This window comes from Stegodyphus dumicola, chromosome 3 (assembly GCF_044657685.1).
Source record: "Stegodyphus dumicola isolate Sdum_Otavi_A_Nest chromosome 3, ASM4465768v1".
In the NCBI taxonomy this organism is placed as follows: domain Eukaryota; kingdom Metazoa; phylum Arthropoda; class Arachnida; order Araneae; family Eresidae; genus Stegodyphus; species Stegodyphus dumicola.
The window spans coordinates 194,714,733-194,741,415 of NC_140770.1; positions in this window are offsets into that span (position 1 = coordinate 194,714,733).

Here is a 26,683-nt window from a genome sequence, read left to right on the forward strand (position 1 = left end):
AAATTTTATGTCAGTTATCATGGAAAAAAAAAATATCTGCGACCAACTGATTTTGCTCGCATTCCTCTAGAATTATCTGATGAAGAAAAGGAAGACATGGAAACATTTGGATGGGAGAACAATAGCGATTTCCATTCTTATTTTCTTTTATTTCTATTTTTTAGAAATAAATAGAAATATTAAAGTGCGTTTTTGTAACCAGTAAGAAGTAAATTTCCTTGCAGAAGTAAGTAATGTTAAACTTACTTTTTTCCCTACCAAGGCGTTTTCCTTTTTTATTTGTCTATACTTGCTTTTCATGAATATTAAAATTAGCTTCGATTTTAAAATGTAATTATTAAATAATAAATTTAAAATATTCTATAATGAAATACATCATTGCATTTCCATCTCACTAACATAATAATTTTAAAATAATTTACTTATATTTGAATGTGATACCATTTGTATTCTGCAATAATAAGATTAATATTTTATTTCTTAACAAATTCACTATCAATATTCACTCATTTATGTCGTTTTTCGTGCCAAGAACGGTAAAATAACGGATGTCATAAAAAATACGACGTTCGACGTTCACGTGCTCATGTGAAATTGTCTAGCGCGCGTGGTATAAGGTTAAATTTGATGTAATATAAAAATATTTCCTCAATATCAATAAAAGAATTAGAGTGGCAATAACATACCGTGTCGCTTATCCTAACTTGAAACAGAAAGTTAGCCATCATCAGCTATTTATTTAAAATGCTGACATTAACGAAACGTTTTCGATGCAGGATGACGTCACATGCAGTCGTATTCTTTATTTAACGTCAGAATATGACTTTACATATTAACAATGCATAATCTTTGGCAATGCTATTTTTATTTCATATTTTGTAAAACTTACAAATTTTAGATTAACAAAGTCTACGATTTGAATGTGAGCAGTGACAACACTTCGAAATAAAGCAGATTTTTATCTCCAGTTCGCGCGGTTGTTGCCACTTGGGAAAATGTTTGCAAAAATTAGCGTTTTCGGAGTTTTTAATTAATATTTCCGCCTAATAAAGTCATACGAAGATAAGATTGGTTTGGTTTATTTGATTACGGCAAAGCCGCGAGTATATTTGCAGAAAGAGAGAGAAGCCTTCGTAAAGGACTTTCTATGGGAAACCAGCTCCTACATACGTTACACATGAGGAAAACCACGAAAACGCCCATGCAACCAGCCCGTTAGCGAAATTTGAACCTCTGACCGTAAACTACCAGTGTTCAGCGACTTCACTAGTGGGCCGTACCAAGACAAGATCGTTCGGAAAGGCTTACTATGAATTTTGAGAATCCGAGGTTACTTCTCTCGAAAATCAAGTTATTCAGGAGGAGATAAGTTCACAACAAACAGACGCGCAAAACTTTTAATCCTATGGATTGGCTTTTGACCGTTTTTGCATATTCAAATTTATAAATTTTTTAGACTTTTTCATCCTCTATCAGTTGTAAAAGGAAATCTAAAGTAAATAAAACCTCTTCAAATTTATATGAAATACCATAACTTTACTTCATTCATTATGCAGAGAATACTGCTTATCGTCTGCGAAAAATTACAATTCTATATCAAAAGCGGATTTCGATAACGTTATTTATGTGTTTGTTGCATTGCAATTATAAATCTATTCTTTGCATATGAATTAATGCGGAATTCATTGATCAATTAATTCATCGCAGCGAAATCATTTTATAAGAATATCTTGAATTATTTTTTTCAAAAAGTAGCTAAAAACTCTATTTGTGAAGAAAAGTTAAGCTCAATTTTACTGCATACATCAAATTAGTCTAGTCAAGAATTTATTCTGAAGAAAATGGGCACATAATTATCATTTAATGACCATATGTGCTAATGATTCTTCAAATAGTTTCAGCGTTGATTTTTATTGCAAACTATTCTATATCCGCTGTAAGTTTCACAACATTAAAATTAGGGTTTTGTTTGATTTTTCGTAAGATTAATCACGAATTCCTTATCACGAATATCGGCCCATCAGCGGCCCAGTGGTAAACTCTCTGAACACTGGTATTTTCCGACCTGAGCATTATTTCAGGAGAATAAGCTAGCTATATTGGCATTTTAGTTGTTTTCCCCATGTAAAACGTGTTTAAGGTTCAGTTTCCCTTAGAAAGTCCTCTACGAAGGCATGTCTTTAGGCAGATAATCTTAGTGTGCTTTGCCTACTCAACTAAATCAAAACCTTCGTATTATCTTGGAATGTGATCTAGATTTCAGTGCGTTTTCAGCAATTCCAAGACATTTTCACCGTTTTATAACGTCAAAGAGAGTTTAACGTTTTATATCAAGAATTTTGGACACTTGAAATACTTTTAAAATCATTAAAGTGATGAATATTTAAATTTCTATCAGAATTTAACGTTAGTTTGTTCATCCTGCTATGTTAACTTTATATATGGAAGTATTAATATACTTTGTTAAACAAGTAACAATTTTCTAATTCGGGCCTTAATTCCAGTGATATATTTTTCATTTAAAATAAAAATGTTGACAATAATCTTCATCTTCCGAAACATCCCAACAAAAGATTCGTACGTCCGAATTGTTATCAGTTGCCAAACAATACATTTTGAATAAATTATATTATTACAAGATGTATTTAGATTACATTAATTTTGCGACAAGCAAAGCTTACAATAGAGATAATACAGTATGTAAGAAACATATTTGGAGTATATTCTTTAATATTTAAATATGTTTCAAAAATACATGTGTCTGAAAACAAATGTGAGCTACTGTAAACTGATGAAACGCATTTTATTCAGCAATATGTCACAAAACGGACCTTTTGTATTACGTATCGTACTTAAATACATGACGCATTGACTGCTTCCATCATTGTAGAGTCTGAGCGAAAAATATATTTTAACTTTAATTAAAAACAAACAATGTTTTATTATTCACTAAAAATACCATATACTCTATTTCATTTCTGGGAGCTCAGTTTGGAAATAATACTTCTTCTCTTTTTAAAATAGTCATCGCGTTTGCTCTAGAATTCCTTGTCAAATTCATTGAAAGAAATGAACAAATGAAATTTTAACTCCCCAAAACTGGAACAAAATTCCACAGTTACACTTTAAACAAATAACACGTATTGCAGTTAAAGGGTTTACGTTTAGTTTCTAGCAAAAATCTCGCTTTTTAGTTGAAATAAAATCTAGCAGTTTCAGTAATTGACCCCTATGGCAATGCGAATTTAATCTTGTGAGCTTAAGAAATTGGACACGGTAGAGAAGTTGGCTTAATTTTGCAACTAACATAGCTTTTTTTTTTCCTTTTTTTTTCTGGACTTTTTATTCGCTTTAAGACATTTTTTTATCCGTGGGCATACAGGAGGAAAAGCATGTGCATTTCTTTATAGGACTTCGGTTTTATATGACATATAATTAAATAATCTGAAAAGAAATGCTAATAAGAAATTTCATTCGAATAAAATATAACTAAATATTTTTTTTAAAAAAAATCTAATAAATATAATTACAGTTTTATTTATATAATTTTACTCTTCACTGTCAGTTTGAGAAATGCATTCAACTAAAATCTTTATAGAAAAAACGGAAAAAAAAGTGATATTCAATTTTTTAAATTAAAGTGTCTTGTTACACGTCGAATCTGATAGTTTGTATAAATATTATAAGATTTCTCTCTCAAAACTTTACATGAAATTTCTATTGGTTTAATAAAAATCTTCCTCCAAAGTAATTTAAGAACTGTGCGTAGTTTTCCTTTATTGCAATGAATTTTTAATCTTTTTGATATGTCTTCTTAGGTTTTACTAGAAGGAAAATTTATAAAATTTGAATAAAAGGTGAAAAAGACTCAAGAACTGCAGTAATGAAAAACCTAAATTTCTTTAATTATGATGGCATTTATTCGTGGAAAAAAGATTTGGTGCAAACATTGAAAAATTGTCCGATTGACTGAAGATGAATACAACAGCATTTCTAATAACTTTTGTGGAGAAAAATGAAAGGACTGAAAAACAATTCTGCTTCATTTTGCCTATTATAATTCGAAAAATATTAATGATCGAGTATGGAAGGTTTTTTTAATTTAAATAAAATACATTTTTTTCATAAATTCCTTTTACTAAGGTAGCATGGAAAAAGTAAATTGATATAAAAACATAATACATCCATTCTTATATGCCTCTGTCAGTGGCAATGGATTCTTGGAGCTGCTGATGAAGAACTGTAATAAAGCATATTGATTAAATTCATTTGCATAATTATTTATTTCAGTTTTAAATTTTGTTAAAACTTACATTTTTTAAAATGAAATTTACATCATTAAAGAAAGGAAAAAAGCAAATTAAACTAAATTATGAGGTAATATATAAAACTAACAAACATCTTTATGACCGTATAAAGGCAGCCATGCCACTAAGTGGTTTATTTAATTAAGGGAAAGGATGACGGAGCTATCTACCTAAAAGGAGGGATGCCTTCGTGGAGGATTTAAGAGAAACTGGCTCGTATACATGTTAGACATGGAGAAAACCTCGGAAATGCCCATGCAGCCAACCTGTTTGCCGGGACTCGAAATCCGATGCCTCGATCATTATTATTCTAAAAATAACTTGCCGTCAATAAATATTCTTGGAAAAACACACAATTTTGTCATTACATAACTCATTCGGGTGCATAATATACATAGTATTGCATTCCGGTGTATAACAGGCAAAGTGTTGCAAAAGTAATTATATTAAGAAATGTTAAAACCCCCAAATCTTCAAAAAACTTGTGATTTCGTATTTTTGCATTTTAAAATTGTCTACACTTTTATCTTTCTAAAAATACCATTCTTTAATCTGTATGAAAATTAGAACTTTAAAAAATCTAGTTTTAATTTGTCATCGACTGCTTTGATCAATGAGGAATTTAACATAAAAATGCGTTTTTCTCCAAACGGGATTTTTTTTTTTTTTTATATATACTCGATGTACCTTTTCTCAGTAACTACTGCTTACAGGTATCTAAAATTTTTATGGCTTAGTTACTAGGTTCCCTAATATTTACTGAAATGAGCTTTTTGCGATAAATTTAGGAAAACAAATTAAAAAAAAATTTGTGTGAGAAAAGGTGCTAAATTTTACTATGCTTAACAAAATATTCTGTAAATTACTCTAAAATTCAAAATGTTTCAAAAGCTCATTTCAACATAATCAGATAGATATACTTTAATTACACAAAATATTTCAAGTGTGTATCTACAGCAAATTTTATGAAAAGGTACATCGAAAATGGCCAATTTATCATTGTCGGTAGAGGAGTTGCTGATACCCTTTTTAAACGTATATAAAATGCGAACCATTACATTTAGTAAATCCTTGTTGTAGTCGTTTTACAACATACATTGGTGAAACCCACATACATTGGTGAAATAAAGAGAATTTGCTTTTTTTATCGAATTGCATGGAATGAACTGAACTGAAGGAAAAACCACTGCTTCTAGATACAAATGCAAATCTTGTACGGTAAAGAGGTAAGCGTACACGTGTGTGTAAGTGTAGTCAGCAGGTTTTATAAGCGCGTGGAGGGTAAGACGAATTGCGTATCGATAGCATACCTAGGCAAATTTCTTGGTGTTATCATGCAGCAATCGGTTCAATTCATATTGGAACAGTTAAAATGAATAATCACTGAGGTTTAGATGATGGAATGAGGTGGCCAATTGTGGGGAGGCTAAAGGCAGGCCAATCGCAAGTCCAGGTGTGCAGAGAGTTCAATTTGACGCCCAGCGTCGTGTATAACCTATGGAAAAAGTTCCAGGGTACTGGATCCATCGAGAGAAAGCCTGGACAAGGTCGTCCAAGAGCTACGACGGCCAGAGAAGATCGCTGAACCCGTGTAACAGAGGTGACTGTTTCCAAAAGACTGAATGAGAGACGGTTGTTTGGGAGATTGTTTGGGAGAAGACCGGCAGTTTGCGTCCCGCTCATGTCTACGGACAGGAGAGTCCGATTAGCATGGTACAGGCAGCATAGTGACTGGAGTTTGGAGCAATGAGCTCCGAGTCCCGTTTTAGCCTAAACACCGATTCTTGCCGTACTTTCATATGAAGAGAGCCAGGGACCTGCTACCTACCGTCCAATGTTCGCGAAATCAACAATTATGCGGTGGTGGTGTAGTGGTCAGGATAGGCATCATATTGGATGGTCGCATACCTCTCCACGTCTTTGATAGATGCTCTGTGACTGGTGTGAGGTATAGGGATGTGGTCTTGGAGACCTATGTTCGCCTTTTTCCGGTGTGCAGTAGGCCCCGAGTTCATCTTACGGGACGATAACGCGAGGCCACATAGAGCTCTTCTGGTAGACAAATTTCTCGAGAGTGAGGATATTCCTCGGATGGATTGGCCAGCCAGGTCTCCAGACCTTAACCCTATAGAGTACGTCTGGGACACTCTGGGGAGGGCAATTGCAACTCGCAACCCCCTCCAAGAACCATCCAGGAACTGAAAACTGCATTGCTGAATGAGTGAGACCAATTGCCACAGGCACTGATAAACTGCCTTATTTCCAGTATGTCATCACGTTGCGAGGGCTGTATGGCTATAAAGGGAGACCAGAAACTTTATTAACTCATTTCTTTTGTTTCATCTGCAAACTCTGTTTCAGATCTTCACACTCCCATGAGTGTTACATACTAACATGTGTGTCTATTATAACTGTTGAATGTTTATTTTGTTTGTATTATATCAATCTATGTTCACACCAAATTTTATTAAAATCTGTCCAGTAGTTGTGGAGATCGTAGATCAAATATGAAAATTCCCTTAATTTTTTACACCAGTGTATATTGAAAGTATAAATAGTTCACACATAAAAAAATAATTCATTTATAGATGACCTCATAAAGTGTTCTAATTTTTAAAACGCGTATTAATGCCGTGATTTGTTGTATTGCATGATTTTCTGAAACCGTGATTCATGAAAGAGCTCAGTATTTTTACCTATGTATTTTATTTCAATACAGCAGCGAAAACTATCATCTGTCATATTCGCAGGAATTTCAGCATATCATTACGAAACGTATTTGCTCAGCATGCATCAAACAACTATAGGTACTACATTTTTCATAGCTCAAATATACCACCAGATTTAACATTTTACAGAAGTATATTTAGCTCTGGAACTGAGAAAAGGATACTATGAATTCCGAAATTGGAGAATAATTGCGAGTGATGTATCTTGAGTTAAAACACTCCCAAAATCCGAAGGTTCTTGAATAAGGTGATATTAGAGGATAAGCTAATAGATTTGTAAAACTTGAAACTTATGCAATTTAATCGGTCACGGCTCATCCTGTCTGATGATGGTCTGAATATTGCTTTAACGTAATATTTACCATGCAATTAATTGCAGATACAGCTTGATTTTCCCGAAGATATTGTTTTGCTAACTGGTAACTTTTGCTTTTCTAAACTACGATTCGTCGATTCTTCAGAAATTACGAAATGGTAATACATATATGATGACACAAACCCATACCAAGCAGTAAAATTCTCTGAAAAGAGAAAATGATGAGAGTAGACGTGAGGTTTTATATTTTCCCTCACCGAATTAAGACCAAGATGACAGTGCATTTTTACTGCAATGGTTTTAATACATTGGTAATTCAAAAGTATTTTAATAATAATTATTCAGAATAAAAATAAGTAAAAAACATTTTTACAACATAATTTACAACAGAGAGCATGGCGGTAGCAGTTCCCTGGCACCTGCTTGAAAGTTCCAAATACATACATTTATTGGATATTAATATGGTTATTAGACTATCTTGCAAGTTTATCTGGTTATAGGTTCAGTCATTCGAAACTGTTTCTACAAATTACAGGCGGCATAAGGTGTTGCTCAAAATTCTCTTTCAGCATAGTTCCAGTTTATAAGCGATTATGAATTTCTTTCATCATTCATGTTTTAGTACTTAGTTAGCTCTGCTTATGAAATTTAATAACAAACCCTATGATTTTCATGCAGGTAAATACGATAAAGGACCGAGTTTTATACATGCTTCTGTCCCAGATCCATCTTAATAAAAGAATATGATCCCATATTTGGGAATATCATTATCGCATTATTAATTGATCACAAATTTTCCCTTTTTTAATCAGCATTGTTTAAGGAGTTCAGAAAAAGAAATTTATTCTTCTAATTTTGAATGCCGGTATAGACTAAACTACATCAGATTTTGAGTAACGGTACCGTCGCTTTTTCACAACGAGAGAAACATACTTATTTTCATGCCAAATTCTCCTTTATTTAATTTGTTTTAAAATAATAGATCGACAATATTTGCTAGTAACAATCTGAAAAGTAATTCAGCGTTTTAGAGTGATTCGACCCAAAATCCCGTTTTGAGAATAATAGCCTTTCTGAACTAACGCTCCTTTGGGCTAATTAATCAAAATAAGTCTATTTAATATGATAAAAAGTATAGATTGCATTTCTTTTTTCATGTATAATGTTTGACGGTGTTTCTCAGAGTAGAACTAAATTTGATTCCGTCGAAGTATTTGTGTGCAGACAGGGAAGAGAACCTGTGAAACAGATAGCGAATACAACCAAAAAAATATTTAATACTGTGTAGAAAATTACGACTTCTTGATTATTCATTTTACGAATATACGTTAGATGTATACTTTAAAAATTAATTTATTGTCTCTAGAAAAAAATCCTGGTTTTATTTAAAGGGAAAACGTAAAAATGAAATCATGAAAGAAAGTTTCCCCAATGTGAAACGCAACCTCCTCTGCCAACTGGGATTTGTAGGAAATAAAAAATATATATAATATGATTAAACATAATTAGTTATTTTTTGCAACGGTTGTTGGAAATTGATTAGCTTGTTTTTCTTCTTTCTCGAAAAAAGGGTTTATTTTTTTTGGATTTAATTTATTTTACAAAAAAAGTTTAAACATGAAAACAGGCGCACTGTTTTTGTGCTTCTCTTTCCCTTTATAAGGATATTTTTAACTTCTTGTGAGAATGTAATTAGAATTTTCTGTTACACTTAGGCTCATTCAAATACAAAATCCATTTTATAGTGATTTTATAAATAAATATAATTCCAAATAAGAATACCATTTGAACTACTTATTTAGTACTTTTTATCCTTTTATATTTATTTACTATTTATTCGTTTCATAGCATTTTTTTTTTTTGGCATTTTTTAAACAGTCAGCAGTGTTAATAACGAAATTAGATTTCTGAAAAGTCTGTAATTAGCTTTTAATGTTGAAAGAAAGGAAGGACGTAATATAAATTAAAAGTTCTGTGTCTCGTGAAGTGGCAGTTCTTGACAAAGTCTGCTCTTTATTCTTCTCTTAAGTCAGTTTCCAAGATATCACCGCCTGTACGGATTTTATTTTACTGTGACATGTCTGTCAACTAAAAATGTCAATAGTTGTAAAAACTATTAAGTTTAATAGTTGTAGAACTGAAAATTTTAATAGTTAATGGTTGCGGTAATAGTTGTAGAACGTAAACTGTACACACATTGATTAATGCCGCTTGGATTCTAAATATTTTTAAACATAAATTTAGTCTAAAAGCGCAGTTTTCAGTTTCACACAGAGCCTTTAACTTGAATGGCAGTGACTAAAGTTGCGAGGTAAGTTCTGCTAAGGAGCTGATTTGAGAAAACACTCTGGCTTATTTATGTAGGGAGCCGGAAACGACTTCGTTAAAATAATAACCTATACATTTTCATGAATTTGCTGTTAAATTACATATTTATCTAAGAATTATTTTTTTTTAATTTCGATCAATAAAGACAAGCAGGCTTTAAAGTAGTTTCTTTTTTAGTCCAAAGGGACAATATGTTTAGAAGGTCTATTAAATTCGTTTTGGCATTTTTCGTTGTTTCATTGTAAATGTCGGTTCACGTTTCAAATTGCTGCAACTAAATATTAGAGCCCTGTATTATATTTAAAGAAATTAAGTATTGAAGAATCTACATAAATGTACGTAATCAAATTTCGAAAATGTATTCAAATTTTGAACAACGTACGTTTCCACCTGAATATGGGCATCTGGAAACCCATATTTGAAATTTGTTTATTATCTATTTCAGATTTTGTAAAACGTTAACGAATTTTTGATTAACAAACTCAACTATTTCAAAGCGAATAATGGCAACACTGTACGAGGAAAAATCATTTTTATCTCCAGCGCGCGAGACTGTATCGGAAATTCTGAAGATATGCTCATTTTAAAATTATTTTGCGATATTGCTGTTGAATTTAATTTTATGGTTTCAGTGCGAAGAACATGATATTAAATAAATAAAGGTAACACACATAACATTAAAAAAACTCCCTTTGGACGCAATGTAAAATCTGGAAGCTTTCAGATTTTTTTTAATTGTCGTTATTTTTTCACTTTAATTCATTTATGACTCTAGCAACTGTTGTATATAACGTACAGAAATAAGAAACTCAAATATTAGTAAAACGAGTGAGCAATAACACATCTATATCTAGGTGTTCAGATCAAATAAAGATATTTAAACGAGATTTGCGTTGTTATAGTGTTTAGCGTGACAACCCTGTTAAACTGCATGGCGAAGATTCACAGTGACTATTTTCAGGTCAATAATGAAAATGTTTAAGAACATAGTTGCAAAGTTAAATTTTGATGTTACCTCCCCATAGTATTCTGTATGAATACTTTTAAATTCTGTCCATATTTTTTAAACACATATTAGAGGTACTTTTTAACCTGTTAAGATGCTGAAAAAGCCCCTACCTAGTTAATTCTCAAATAAATGCGACAAATATTTAGGTAACGTTTATTGCTGGTTATATTAAAATTGTTGCATTTTTCTTCTTTTCTGACACCAGTTGTTAGGTGGTTTTCTTCCTTCACGTTCGTAACGACGACACTTGATGAAGCATTGAAACACACTTTATTGGCCGGTATTAATCAGGACAGCTCCAAAATCACGTTAAAGTCGTCGAAGAACTACTATAAACACGCTGACACGTTCAGCGACAAAGCCCACTGTCAGACAATCACGGTGAAGACAGCTTCACTTTTTTAGCTTCACTGCAAAGCACCAGAGTACAGCTCCCGAATCTGCTTGGCCGTTCTCAGAATTCCACGTACACTAGAGACTGTCCACGCTACAATTCGCGATGCACTCGACGACACACAGAGCACAGGCTCCTGACTCTTCGGTTCAGTCGTTCACGGAGCTCAACTTGGTCTCTCGATGATGCACTAACCACCACAGACTACGAGACTCTGGCGGTGCACTCGACGACCCAATCGGCACTCGCTGCCCTGCTATCGACTCGATCCACTCCGCAGAGATTGACTCACTACACGAGACACCAACTAGATACTAACTCTCTAGCATTCCAGACGAGGCACGCTGACTCGCCCTCTCGATGAAACACACACTCTAAGACTGCGGACCAGCAGGTTTTATATAGATTTCGGATTGTGGCTAAACCGGTAAGAATTCGTTCCAGAAGATTTTCCATCCGTCCATGAGATATCGCCAAATGTCGCCAAGCGGGCGATTTCTCGCCAAAGGTGGCAACTTTGCCTTCCTTTTTCCATTTTATGGCAACCCTAAACCTGCTTTGAGGGGAAGCTATCTTACCGCGTCTGTACATTTCGTTAAATATATAATCGTAATTTACCATTTATCAAATAAGGTGATAAAGAAACTTCAAAGGTTTATATAAATTCCAATTCTCGTATGTTTATTTATGTAAACAATCGAAAATTTATAACATAAAGCAGTTTAATTAACAGTTTACATAAAACAATAACCCCGGTATGATGTTCAATGCTCTTGCCAATGACAGGCGCACTCCTTGCCACACAACGAATTTGGGTTTTTCTGGTATTACTTTAGTTAAGAGGGGTAAGTCCGAATAACAACAGCTTAAATTCCAAAATTAAACGCTGACCGTTTATCGTAGTTTTTGGGAAATACACAATACCACATTACCTAATTTTTCCTCGGAAGGAGTGATCCTTCACAAAAAATGACCTGCCTGGGATCAAGACACATATCTGTAAACAGATGAAAAGAGTTTGGTAAATAATAAATTTGTAGGAATTAATTAAGTGTCGGGAGCTGGAAGCAAGCTTTCTTCCTGAAGGACCATCCCATGGCTTCCTCAATTCATTCTTACTTTTTCATCAGTTCTCAGAGAAACTCGTTTTTCTTTGGCTGCTCCGCTTCGAAATAAACTTCCCTGGAAAAGAATCCACTTCTCCGAATTTTTAGCGAACGCCAAAGTTTCTCCGTCCTCTCGAGTGGTTAACTGTGGCGGAGTGCAGCATGGCCGTCGAAAAGGGATGTTACAACCTTGGCAGTAATCCATTCCTTTCTCTTTTAAACACTAAGTTCTTGAAAGTTCAACTATAGTCGAACGCCCAACAATGTAATGTAATTTCTAGCTTCAACGGTCGATATTCCTTTCTCTAGCTCGCAGTCAGGCCCTTGTTCAACAGTAACAAGATGGTACTCAAGTATCTTTCTCTAGCCTCGGAAGGTCGTCCAGGATGAACTCACAACCAGGCATCACGATAATAGATAAAAAAATAGTTTTCGATGGGAAGATTCTAATACCAACACGTTTGGAATTCACGCACAGCTTTCTAGTATACAATTTTTTTTAAAAAACCTAATTCTTAACAATCACATACAATTTTAATTATGGTTAAAAGTTATTGAAATAGCAACCAAAAACTCAGTACTTTAAAGAAAAAAGGTAAAAAATTAAATTTTAAAATTAACAAACTAAATAACTAAAAACATCAATAAGTGCACAGAAAAAACGGATTAATATTTATTACACCCTGAGGGCACAGACCCGTATCAACATAACTACTCAAACACCAATTAAATCAAAACAGCAAAATCAAACATAATTTAAAATATGAATTATGTTTTCCTTTACAAAAGATTAAATTTAGTAAGTTTTCACAGCAGCATTTTTTAATGGAATAAAAATTATAAATTAATCAGCTGAAGTAAATTACTGTTACCACTCAAATTAATATCCTTTGCATTTAGTATCTTTCATAGCAATCAATAATTTTGAATTATAAAATTAATATCACTTGAAATCAGAAGTAAACTTGTTACATAACACAAATGGTTTCTCTGAATTTGAATATAATGAAGAATTGAGGAAAAACGTTCATTCGAGTAAGCATTTTCTTGTAAACGTGTTACAAAAAAAAAAATCTCTAATAGATTATTTGTGCAGAGAAAGTACCATTTTGAATCAGTTTTTTAAGTTCATAAATGTTCATTATTTGTACTCTTCTCATATGTGGCTTCTATGAGCACAAGCAGGATTGAATATTACATGCGGCTGATAAACTGTCACTACTGAATATGACGCGCGTCTGAAAATATATGAAAAAAAAAGTTGTTCTAAAACTTTCATTTAAAAAGTTAATATCCCTGGTCATCGAAAACTCATGAATTTCACATTATTTATATTACAACAATGGTTTCTGAAAAACGAAATTCTCATCACTCATTGCATATTAATTATCGTGTTAAAGAAAAAGATGCAAAACATGGATTTTACATCAAATATATGTCTCTTCCTTGGAGAACTATTTGTGGATTTGGTATGTTATTTTCAGAGCTTGTTATCAGTTAGTTAAATTCAAAAAAGAAATAACTTAACGACAGGTTTTCTTGATTTGAATCTTACGATTAATATCTTATCTACTAAATTGCTGTCGTAATTATGAAAACATGCGCGCAAAAAAGAGAGAGAAAAACCCCAAAAAATAAATTGGAAAAAAATATCCTGTGCAGAGGCTTAAATATGTACAAGCAAAATTATTCTGAAATAGATTTCCCAAGAGTTCACGAATTCTTCAATTCAACAGCATCTGAAACCACTTTTACGACTGTTAAATATTCATGATTAGAAGAAGCGTATTTACACGGTTAAAACATACATTATAAGAAGCATTAAAACATTAAAGAACTTCGAGAAAACTTATTCATATTTCCCTTGAGTAAAAACATGTCTTAGATCCAAAAGAGGTTTTGATCCTACCAAGTTAGCAATACACTTTCTTTTTCTATAAATAAACTGATATTCATTTTAGATAAATATTTGCTAAAAATGTTAGATTAAACATGGTTTTGCTTGTAATTATATATTAAGTTGATAGTACATATAATCTTTCTCTCTCTCTATATATATATATATTTACAAATATGTGTTAACAATTTATATGTAGTTAATTTGATGTTGGAAGTCCCGGATTTTTTTATTCCCGGATTACATTTATTCCCGGTTTATTATTTTATTCATTACATATAAATTATTACCAGACATTCTTGATACATGTCTTCAATCGCGCATCATTAATTCCTTAGGACATATGTTCTTGATTTTCACAACACTGCAGATGCTATAAGCGAAACATAATTAATTTTATATACGTGTCTTTAAACAATAGATGAAAGTAGAAATGCGATTATTTACATGCTTACAAAGTGATAAGAGGAGAATAAAGTAATTGCATATTAGCAAATGGGAAATAATGCGGAAATCCTTTTTTTTTAGTTCTGAACGGTGACTGGACAAGCGCTTATGCATTACACATCATTCCAGATAAAATTAATGATGTAAGTGATGCAGTGCATATTCCAGGAGTGAGGATATATTCAAATTAAAAGAGGAATTAAAAAGCCTATTGCTAAATTAAGTTAGTAATTTGTTACTAATTTTTTTACGTACTTTATATCTCACATATTATATAAACATACAAGTAAGACCTAAAAACTGAAAAAAATCAACATTATAATTTATCCAGTACACTTATATTTAAATGTAATTGTTTTTTCAGACAAATTCTGATAGAAGCCGAAGAGTACCGTTTTTACGCGTATCTAATGCGCATCGTTTTTGGCCAAATGTAGTATTCAAAATTGGGGTGCGCATAAGATTCGAGTGCAAAGTTCGCCGATGACGTCAACCAAATTTCTCGACTACAGTTACCGTTACATTTATCGTTGACACATTATTGCATAGAGGATACAAACTGCAGAGCACGTAGTCACGAAATGGAGGGCAAACAGAGAATGTCATATGACGCTACTTTCAAACGTAAAGTAATTCTTTATGCTGAAAAAAATGGCATTAGAAAGGCAGGGAGAGAGTTCAACGTAGCTGAGAGCAATGTTGGCTTGTGGCGGCAACAGAAATTGGCACTGTCTGCAACTAAAGCTAGTAGAAAGAAATTCACTGGCCCTCGCAAAGGAAGACACCCTAAAATTGAAGAAAAAGTTTTGGAATTTGTACGTGAAAGGAGGAAGAATGGACAACCTGTGACTAGTGACACCATAAGAAATAAAGCAAAAGAGGAGGCTGAAGTTCTTGGAATACCGAAACAAGAGTTTAAGGCTAGCCGTTGATGGGTGGATCGGTTTATGAAGCGGATGGGTTTATCTCTAAGACGCCGTACAACAATATGCCAAAAGCTTCCTGCAGATTTTGAGGGAAAACTACTAACCTTTCAGCGGTATGTCATCACACTTCGGAAGGAAAAGAAATTTTCAATGGGGCAAATTGGCAACGCTGACGAGACGGCAATTTGGTTTGATATGCCTCGTAACTACACCATTACGGAGAAGGGGACTAAGGAAGTTATCATCAAAACTTCGGGATGTGAAAAACAACGCGTAACAGTGATGCTGGCAATAACAGCAGACGGGTGCAAACTTCCCCCTTTCTTAATCTTCAAACGGAAAACATGCCCTAAAACTCCTAAGAATGAAAAGCTGTTCCCAGATGATGTCCTGATTCGAAACCAAGAGAAGGGGTGAATGACGGAATCATTAATTCTTGATTGGCTCCGAAATGTATGGAAACGCCGTCCCGGTGGGCTCTCTAATCCACCATCAATGCTTTGTCTGGACGCATTTCGTGGTCATCTCACCGACGACGTAAAAAAGAAGATGCACAGCCTAGGCAGTGATCTTGTTATCATTCCTGGAGGGATGACGTCTGTGTTACAACCCCTGGACGTTAGTATAAACAAACCTTTTAAGGGGTACGTTCAGGCGGAGTACGAAAAATGGTTTTGTGAGCCAAACCGTGTATTGACCCCGACAGGAAAAATTAAGCGTGCTGCACCGCACATTGTTGCACACTGGGTTTCTGCTGCCTGGAAAAGCATCGAAGCACCAATGATTGTGAAATCTTTCAAGAAATGCTGCATTTCAAATTCATTGAATGGCAGTGACGATGACGTGCTCTGGAACGCCGAGGATGACGATGACGTTGATGAGGAAAGAAGAAATGAATCTGCTTCTGACGAAGAGAGCTGCGAGGATTCCAGTGATGAAAACATTAGTGAATAAAGACGTTTACTATTAATCACTGATTGTAGAAACTGTTAGCTTGATAGAAATGTTGCGATTTATTTCATGTTCATATTTTACGATAGGTACCGTATATACGGTAGTGCTAATTAACAGTGATTGTTTCACATGACAATAGCCCACTAATACGTTAATTCTATGTTCTGCTACTTTATGTATAAATCCATTGTTGTATAAAATATGGTATCTAAATTTAAATAAAATTATCATACCATTAATTGATAGTTTATATACAAATCCATTGTTGTATAAAATAAGATTCAATAAATTCCTCATATCATTGATGCGCATTACATTCGCCGACAAACAATGGGGATGCGCATTAGATTCGCATAAATACGGTAGTTTGATTATTTGAGTCACTATGAATTTTACTATGACGAAGTTTAGGGGGCTCATACACCTTAAACCCCTTATAATCTTCGAATAGGTGACTGTTGCAAGAATTGGGATATTTTATTTATTTTAAAAGCAATTACTTCCACATTTTTACAGCTGACTACATAATATAGCTGCTTTAGAAACTAATAACTAGATAGTTTGTGTTGCCACAAACATTTTTGTAATTTAATCCGCTTTGTGGAAAAATATTTCGTCATGTTTCCACCTTCCGCGCATGATATTTTAAAAATGGCTAATGGTACGTACTTGAAATTTCATGGAATTCTTTAGATAGGCACTATTTTCTAAGTGAACCAAAAATTTGATGAATATTTTAGTATTAAAAATATTTATGCACGAAATCATTACAGATTTTTTTAATAAAATACATTTTATAAACTCAACTCCAAATAAAATAAAAATTTAACAAGACATTCTTAGAATTTTAGGTTCACAGTATTTTCCAAATGTTATAAAAGCTATATATTAAATTATGCAACAGAATGTTTTAAACTCTGCGCGCTAGGTGGAAACTTGACGAAAAATGTTGTCACAAAGCGGATTAGATTACAAAAATATGTGTGGCAACAGAAACTTTCCGATTACTATTTCAGAAAGCAGCTATATTATGTAGTCATCTGTAAAAAGTTGGAAGTAATACATTTTAAAATAAATAAGTTATCCCGATTTTTGCAACAGTCACATATTCGAAGAACTTATAAATTTTAAGGTGTTCGAGTCCCCTTAAATGCATTTCATGTGGTTAAAAATAGAGTTTTATTCCAACGCATACCTGAAGGAAGTGAGACTGAAACTGGTACCAAAAACACCGATTATCATTAATTAAGGAAAAATCACATAAATGACGGTTACTCAAAAACTTAGATATAGAATTCAACGAAACTGACCCACAGTATGGAACACATATTAATGTATAACGTAACATGAATAGAAATTGTAGGTAATTGTAATGCTGTACAAATTAGCATATGTATAAAATGAACAAATCTGAAGTTTCAGTTTGATATAGGAAAATTACATTCCGTATGGAGTATGATCTCCCCTAGAAGCAATACAACACATACAGCAAGGTGCGAAGCTGGAAATTATGCAGTCTATCAATTCCGTAAGAAGTGAGAGCCATTTCTCTTACAAAGCGTGGCAAGGGTCTAATGAGGAGGATGGAGAGCAGCTACATGTTTTCATAAAGCATCCCAAACATGGTCGGTAGGATTAAAGTTCGATGACCGAGTTGGCCACTCCATGCGCTAAATTGTTTGCTCCTGGAGATGCGAGCCCTGTGCAGTCCAGCTTTGTTGTCCTGTAGCAAAAAAACATCACTTATTTTTCTGGAGTAACGGCGTACATAAGCATCAAGAATGTCATCTCTATAGGCCTGAACATTAACGGTTCCACGTGGAAAGATACTGAGATATGTGTGTCCACCCAAAGAGATAGCAACCCAAACACAGACACTGCATACTTCGCATGCATCCCTTTCACAGATGTTTGATAGATGATAACGATTTCCATGTCCTCTCTAAATAAACAAAAACGCCTACTGTGACTTTTGTGGCTAAACATGGACTCAGCTGTAAAGAGAACAGCTCTCCATTTACCAACTGTTCATTAGAGATGTTGACACCTCCAACCCCAAATGTCCCCGCTTTTATGTCGTGACGTGAGCGGCACTCAGATGGTTGGTAGCCTCGCGCATAGACCTCCTTCTTGGAACCTTCTACGCATGAATGACGTTGACACCAACCTTCCAGTGGCCGCAGCAAGGGAGGATCTGATTTGAGTCTAATTAAGATTCTATTCCTTCGCAATATCAAGAACTATCTGTCATCAGCGCTGGTCATAGCGGTTTGCCATGCTTGGCCGAACCTCCCGAATTCCAAATTTGTGGTTAAAAATTGTTGCCAAAGTTACAGTATTTCGGAGAAATAAGGCCTGGAGGTTATTGTTACAATTTCGCTAACCCAGATTTGATATCCTAGTATTAAAGCGAAATTTTCAGGCCTGCTCTGAAACATGCAATTTTATACTCCTCGTGTATGACGTATCTCGATTGCCGCGCCACTAATCTGCATAGTGCAGTTTTAACTGTACTAATATAAACATTATCAACAAATAAATTGAGCCATTTTCTATATATTTCTTAGCAAATCTTTCCCACTTGCAACATATTTTTTCAGGGGAATATTGAAATTATTGTTATTTCTGAATGAAATTTTGACATTTCTTAATCATTAGCTATTTTAGAAATATTCATAGCATTAGTTTATTTAATAAAAACTATTTTTAGAGCCATACCGTAGCCCAATGTAGATTTCACAACGAATTTTCTTAGTACCCTTTTATCTGCTTTAAAAATGAAGGTTGATGGTAATAAGAATTCCTTTCAACATCTACATCGCTATTACAAAATAATTTCCTTTTCCTTTTTTATTTAAATAGTAAAAAATAAAGACTTATCTTTATTAAATACTGATAGATTAATAAAATCTTTTAACTCATTTTAAAATGAAAAGTAAAATCCTTGTTGTGTTCTGAAATATTTTCTGATGCATAAATGAACAAAGAGAATGCTAATTTGGAAATGAATTTTCAATAACTTTTTAGAATCCTATTAATAATAATCCTTTGTTTCTATATTTTTATTAACTTGATATTTTAAAGTAAATACAGAGGGTGTCTGTGAAAATTAGAACTATTTCAGTACCACTTAATTAATGTGTGAAAGGTAAAGGATATTTCTTTAAAGTTGTGTCTGATATTGTTTCTTTTGGAATGTAAGTCTCCATTATGATTTTCTTCTTCTTCTATTTTCCTGAAATTTACAGGTATATTCATTTCCGTAACACTTCCACTATTTTCTAAAGTAAATCAATCGTGGTTGATTTGTTCTTAGAGAGACCGAATGCACAATACCTCCATGGGCGAAACGTCACGGGTTTCGCAGGAATACCTTTAAAAGCTATATGTGCAATACCTATGTTAGTCTTCGTTTTTCCAAGGAGTTCCATGGCACATTTGGATCTATAACTTGCTGCTTTGTCTTTGTGAAGTTTCATTCTTTGAACTTTGGAATTTCTTCCACAGCTTGTTTCAGCATTTAGAAAAAAGATTAAATTTTTACGAAGCAGACGATATTAATCATTTGAAATAATAATGTGTTGCCAGAACCGTTTATTCAAAAATATTTACTTTTGAAAAAGTTTTATAGAAATCTTCTTAAAATGTGTAAACATGGTCTATATACATTTATAATTATTTTCCAATGAAGAAAGAGGCAGATTTTTCCTCGAAATATTTCGCAGTTACAGGCAATGCAGTTTACATTTTTTAATAAGCCATGCGTACCAGATCGTAGCATGACACTGTAATTAATTTCCGCATGCATGGCAGCAATAGTAAAAGAAGCATTGTTGGGTGAATTTTCAACCAAAATTAGTGCTGTGAGAACCAGCTGTAAACAGCGTTAAAATTCTACTTTTATCTAATTAAGACAGCAGTAAATACACAAGAAAATATTCAGAAATCATATTATGAAGATGTATTTTGTAGTTTCAGAACATTTCGATATTTCAAGAACTTCTCAGAAAATAGAAAGTACAGCAAGAAGGAAAGACCTATACTGTATCAAAACCAGTTCTTTCGAACACAGAAGTTACTGTAGAGTATTAAGTATCAGGCTGGATGAAATTGGTATGCCTGTATACCTATTATTGTATTCGTAGCTCTTATACTTTGTCGTAATAAAATAATCGGACGCAGTTCTATCAAATCTTATAAAATTTTGAGATAATTTCAGTAGGATAACAGAATTCCTTGTTTGGACCTTACCCGGGACAAAGTCACGTGAAAGTACTTTCTAGCCAAAGTAACTCGGATTGTGTTTTGTATTGATTGTGTGGTTATTTTTGTTTTGTTTTGTTTGCGACATTGAAATCCCATTTATGGAAAGACAAAGCAACATGAGGAGTTCATTTTATAAGACATCGCCAGAAATGACCTATAATCCCTTTATTGTAATGAATATTTCGGAAAAAATTCATTTCTAAAGAGGGAAAAAATGATCATTCACTATCGTTATTTGTTGAATAGCTTTTGTACAATTTAACTTATTGAGGAATTATTTCAAAAGTATTAAAGTGATAATAATTGTCACCACCCTAAACAATTTTACGGTTAAAAATGTTAACGCAATTGCATCTGGTACATTTTAAGCCTGCTTTTGTCAAAACTGCATATCTATTATAGCATTCTTTACAGTTTGAAATTTCTACAACGGATATAAATTTGTGATTAAAGCAGGATGATTTGGTATGTACAACTTCTACCACAGTGCGTGTAAGGCTGATATTTGAGAGAGAGGAAATTGAGCGTATTATTTAGCTGAAATACATTAGAATATTAGGCAGGAGATTAAATGTTTCCTTTGATTTTATTGACAATGTAGTGAAATTAAAGCATAGATACGAAAAGAAAACTCTTGTTAATTTTCAGATTTGAATATGCACAAACACAATGCAAATTGCGAGGTAAATTGTGAGTAATCATTCGGTGTTCAAATTTTCATACAAAAAAATACATTTCTGATTCGTGGTCTATATCTTCATCTTGTGCATGGGAAAACTAGTGATTTTTTCGGGGTTTTCTGAGTCTCAGATATATGCCTTTCGGATCGCAAAAGTCTTTAAAAATTCGCCTTGAAAATCTACATTTGTACTTTAAATACGAGTTTATTCCCCTCTGAATTGACACTGATGGCTGAATATCCATTTAACTGTCGATGACTGAGCACGATTTCATAAAACACGTGTGTATGAATGCAATGAATTCGGAACCGAAATCATTGTTCTTATTCAGTTGTGGTTTTGGCTGAGAGCCCTTACATGTAGATGCAGAGAAAACACACATCATCTGATGGCGAAACGTTATACAGAAAACAGTGCGAAACCTAAAAGTGCGCATGCAAGATAACATACACTAATTCTTAAAAGCATATCATTTGACATTTGAATTCAAATAATGCAAACACTACTGACATGGTCTGTGAAACGTAAAAAAAATCGGTTATATCAACGATGAAGGGAGGGACAACTATTCTAAACGAGAACGAGGAGATAGTTTAATAATGGTCTTTGTGTCGAATCCTTTTCACACAGGAAACATTGATTACTATAATTATATGTCGTATAAACGTTCACCATTATCAAAGACATTTACAGAAGTATTTATTACCAGTATCAGAAATTATTTCTGGCAAGTACTGCCATCTTTCCTCAATGAGACGAGTACTGCAAGAATAAAACTACACCTCCGAACCTGGTTTGATCTAAGGTAGCGCTTTTCAGAAAGTTTAATTTTTATATCATATTATTAGATCATTAGAAGATGAATTTAAAATGCCACTGCAAACCATGTATCATTTGTTTGAATAATTTAACTTTTTAAACTTACTTTCCCGTAAATTATATTTAGAATCTTTTGCAGAAAACATCGATATAACATTTGAGACGCAGTTACAACGCTTTCACCAATGGAAAGCTCTCACTAATGGAACGCTTGCACTAATTTCACTAATACGTATTAAATAAGAATAATAATTTATTAAATAAGAATCCAGGATTGATGATATGCTAACACGGTTTCGGATTCCTCATAGCTATTGTACATCTAAAATTGAGAGGGTTGTCGAAAAAATAAGAAAATCATATAGAGCTTTACTAAAAGATAATATTGGTATGGAAATCAGAGTAATCATTTTCTGTGTGTCAACAGTTGCATTTTAGAGCCTTCTATGTATTTAGTGTTTACTTTTTATATAATATAATTTTTGGTTAACTGTATGAATTTTCCTCTATACACTCTTTGTATATAACGATTTTTTATTATTAGCTACTTCTGTTCTCACCAATCAATAAAATGTTTTAGTAAGATTGTAATAAATAATGTACAGTGATAAGTAACTAAATGCATATAAACAAAAGGAACGTTTTACTCAACTGTCCCAGAAAGAGCACATTCTGTGTAACATTTAAAATATTTAACTTGTAAGGTAATTCTCCCGCCTTCCTAGGGTGCCTTGGTGATGTAGTGGTCAGCATACTGAGTCTGCGTTTCAGAGGTCGGTGGTTTGATTCTCGGCGAAGGCATTGCTAATTTTTCACCTCTTCTGCTTCCAAAAATTACTTAATGTCTCTACAAACTGAATGCGTATCTGAAACCTCAAATGTAAGTTCATAACATAAGCTTAAGAAATGTTTAAGTTTGTGTAATTCACAGATCACATTTCTCGAGTCTGTATAATGAATTGATCTTTCACATTCCTGAATGTAAATCCTCATATAACATTTTTCAGTTATCATCCACTTACAGGATTTACCGGTTCTTCTAATTTTGACTTTTCACAGATACGTTTTTCATTAAAATAATTTTTCCATACACATAGAAAGATTTTTAAGAAATTTGAAGACGATTGTCAACATATATATAGCTCATATGTCTTTGACTAATTTTCTGAACTCTCTCCTATTATTTAAGGTAATCTTTTATCTGAAAAAAATCATTATACTTAAACCATCATCGTCATGAAACTTGGAGCGTTTTCGAAGTAAATATTATAAATCAGGAAGAATACTCATTCCGTAACGAAGGAATCTGGTGCCTAGTTTTCTACTTGTACTGCCTATGGTTTTGAACCAAATATAGTATTTTCCATTAAATTAAACATTAACCTGAACCTGTCTAGTAAAATATGTATCGTTTATTTCTGCCACAAATTCTTCTTGATTGATTACTTTTATTTGATATATTATACAATATATATAATATATGACAAATATTACATATAAAATTACAGCACATGTTAAGAAAGTTAATTTGGGATTTACTACAATGTTGTTTTTATCTGAATGATGGCGAGAAATCGATACTAAAAACATGTATAATTTAAAAATAAAGAAAAGAAATGAGCTTAAGCTGAATTAATTAAGTTGTATTTTAATTAAAAAAGAATCAATAATATGTTTATGCAGATATGTATGAAACTCTTCAGAGACATATCCATTCTTATTTTTTTTTTATTTTATAAAGGAAAGTCTACAAAACATTCTAGAAAAAACAAATGTACTCCTGTAATAACAAATTCTCAAATATTTGATGAAATTATTATTTTATTAAAAGCTGACATAAAGTACTAATTTTTATTTCAAATTTTAACCTGAATGTCTAAGCAACATTTTTCTCTATTTGTTAAATTTCATTTGCAAGATGCGTTAAAAACCGGCATTTTATTTCAGTATTTTATTTTATTTTTAGACTACACATTTTTTTAAATACCTGCTTATCTTAGTTCATAAATCGAGTTGCGCAAACATTTCGCAGACTTTTATGGCTTTTCCATTTTCACAAGTCGCATCACTAAATTTTATTCAGGGACCTTTTTTAAAAATACGTGAAATAACAAGCGATATATTTATTTGTTTATAAAATATGCAAATGCATCAACAAATAATTCAAATAGACAAGTAATTCAAATAAAAGTATATGTAGTATTTTTTAATATTTTCCTAATATATTTAATCATTTTTTTTCACTTCGAGTTTAAAACTCTTACTGTAATTCATGCGAAGTAAGGAAATATATTAATTATCTTGCCACTGTAAAAATTAGTCACATATTTTTCACTTACAAATTTGTTCAGCTAAATTGGATTCAAACAAATTAATTTACAACACTGGAAGAAATATTACTTGTTTACTAGATATATAAAATTACGTTTAGACAATTTCCATTAAAATGAGGTATGACTGCTTTCCTATTAACTTTCATTTTGTGTCGTCCTAAAAGTGTTCCTTTCCTCTACAAAACTTCAGACAAGCTAAACGAATAATATTTAAATTTGCAGAATTTATCATAAGTCTTAGCTAATGCTCAATATACATTTCTACCAAGTCCGCATTCAGCATGATTAGAGGATGACTCTGTGGATATTTGTCTTTGTAGTTTTCTTACGTGCCTCATCACAGCTTCTCTATTTTCAAGAAAAGAATTGAGGCAGAAATTCGATTTGGGGAATTCAACACAGTCTCCATATTCCAGAGCTGGTGATAAGGTTAGTGATTTATTACTATCGTTTGTGTCTGTTTGCAACCTTGCTGAACAGCAATTGCTTTCTAATTTAGACCAGTGCAATCACTAGATTAACTAGAATTTACGCTGTGTGTCTTTGTACACACAAACATTAATAGTAGTATTCCGCAGCAAATATGAAAAAACTGCACAGTCGCCGAGGTGTTGCTTTTTGTTGAAACATTTTCAACATTATCTTAAATTCAACTGGTTGAGGAACGAGCCTTTCTGGAATAATTAATAACTTAGCCTGGAGGAATTGATAGTGCTGATTGAAAATACTGGAGTTACAACAGGCATCCTTGCCTCAAGCAGTTTTCGATATTTAAACAATTTCTATAGATATAGCTATGAATATGATGAAATGTGGTGGACAACCATTGTTTAGCCATTGACAATTTGGGTATTGTTCAGCCGCAACCAACGATAAACGATTTGTGTAGCGGTCTTGTCCAAAACATAATCGTAACTCTTTGTCTTGTGATAAGTTCCATACCGAGTGACAAAATAATATATTAATTTGAAAGCTCACTCAATATTTAACTGAAATGGACAGTGATTTCACTGAAATTCACTAACTGTTGAGCACTACGTAACACATTATCAATCATTAGATAGCTGCATTTAATTTTTTACAAAGTGGTCAGTCTCAATATTTAACGATGAAATATGGGAAACAAAACACAGAAAGTATTTTACCTGAAAAATGATTTCAGGAATCCCGGGTTCATTGAGCCTAAATGATTTTTCGAAACTTCATAATCCTTTGTTTGTAAACCCAGTATACGTGTCTCAAAATATGTACGTCGCATGCAATCCCAGTATCTAATTTACGTAACTCAAGTTAAAATCTTAAATTGAATAAAAGTTTCGAAACTCTCGAACGATTTTACGTATTTTCTCTGATCGTATAATCTAGTAATTTGAAAATGATTCATGCAGTCAGTGGAGAGTTTTAAAGAAACATTCGTTTTTAATTTCGAAATGTCTTAATACAGGTGAGATTATCAGGTATTTCTATCGCATTCTTACCATGCCTTCGTGGTGTAGCGGTCAGCACACTCGACGCATATTCGAGATCTCCGTGGCTCGAGTTCTGGCGAGAGCGTTGTTCATTTCTTCGATTTTCTGATTTAAAAAACTCTACACGATTCTACAGTGGCGTCCGAACTAAAAATGTTGGTGTATGCTGATTCTCCACCACCAGGATTAGGTGACGTGTACGTTAATGTTCACAGTCCTCTTTTATCCCCCTAATCCCCAGTCTCCCTTTAAAAGGGGAGTGTATAAGGTATTTCTCCCGCCATCTTAGCATGCCTTCATCACACTCGGCGCGAATTTGAGGGGTCCGTGGCGAGGGCATTACTCATTTTTCATCTGTCTTGCTTCAAAAAACTACCTAATATCCAGAATAACTTCCAACTACATTCTTAATTTCTTGAAAATTCATAATGTTTAAGACATAGTCATGTCAATAACATATCTGTTAGAATAAAATCATGTGTTGACAATAGGGGGATCTGCTGCTTAAGAAGAAAATACTCCTTATGTACAATTTTGTACGTTTTTGGCAGATTAGCTTACTTTAAGTTTCGTTTGCATTGCAGGTCCTTTCTATGTTTTTACACTATACTAGCAATCATCAACATTCAAAACAAATTATGTTTGAAAGTTTCTTTTAAACTGACTTTTTAGTCTCGAGAATTCTTTTCGTTTCAGAACAGTA